Genomic DNA, 656 nt, shown 5'->3' with positions numbered 1-656 from the left:
GTGAGGAATTAATTAAAATATTTAGTTATTTTACTTAATTCTTATGCAAATATAATATTTTAGGGGTACATTTGCATAATATTTATTTCTTTCCTTATCCTCTTCTCTGAATAACACTTTCCCCTTCTTAATATCCAATTCCTCTGCTCTCTCTTTTTTTTTCCCTCTGACCGAAAAAATCTTCCCCATGTGGTGGTGATGATCAATCAATGGAAAATTTCACAAGGCTATTAAATGGGATCTCAGGGAAGTGTGAATAACACGAAAAAAATGAGCAATCTCTCCATTCTCTCTCTTATAATTCTCTACAATATTTTGATTTCTGGTTTTAATTTGTCGGGCAAAACATCTATTGAGTAAGAGACTAAAGTTCGCAGTAAACTTTGGTGCCGGCCTTCTCGGAGGATTCTTACCGTAAAGCGTGGTCACATCGAATCGCCTCTGCGAAGGCGGTGACTATTGTTCGTTCTAGGGCAGTGATTTTGTTCTCAAGAAAATTCCTCTACCGCCACCGCTGCTGGTATCTTGATTGAGGGAGACGGTGGTTGAGGGTAGAAGGCGAGCAGGATAAGAAGTAATGACGCTGATGCCAGTTTCTTGATCTTTGCCGGAGAGGACGGAGGTGAGGGCCTGAGACGCTGCCGATGACAGCTGAC

General features: G+C 40.9%; 1 long non-coding RNA gene across 1 annotated transcript in view; it reads left to right on the top strand.

The window, feature by feature from the left end:
* Positions 1–650, top strand: part of LOC109827799 — a 9,749-nt gene extending 9,099 nt beyond the window's left edge. Inside the window, exon 3 of the long non-coding RNA XR_002243509.1 lies at positions 378–650. This is a non-coding gene — a long non-coding RNA (uncharacterized LOC109827799). The remainder of the gene's footprint in view (positions 1–377) is intronic.
* Positions 651–656: the final 6 nt, after the last annotated feature.

This window comes from Asparagus officinalis, unplaced genomic scaffold (assembly GCF_001876935.1).
Source record: "Asparagus officinalis unplaced genomic scaffold, Aspof.V1 AsparagusV1_Un442, whole genome shotgun sequence".
NCBI classification, from domain to species: domain Eukaryota; kingdom Viridiplantae; phylum Streptophyta; class Magnoliopsida; order Asparagales; family Asparagaceae; genus Asparagus; species Asparagus officinalis.
The sequence above is the reverse complement of the archived record's forward strand: the minus strand, read 5'-3'. Positions and strand labels throughout refer to the sequence as shown.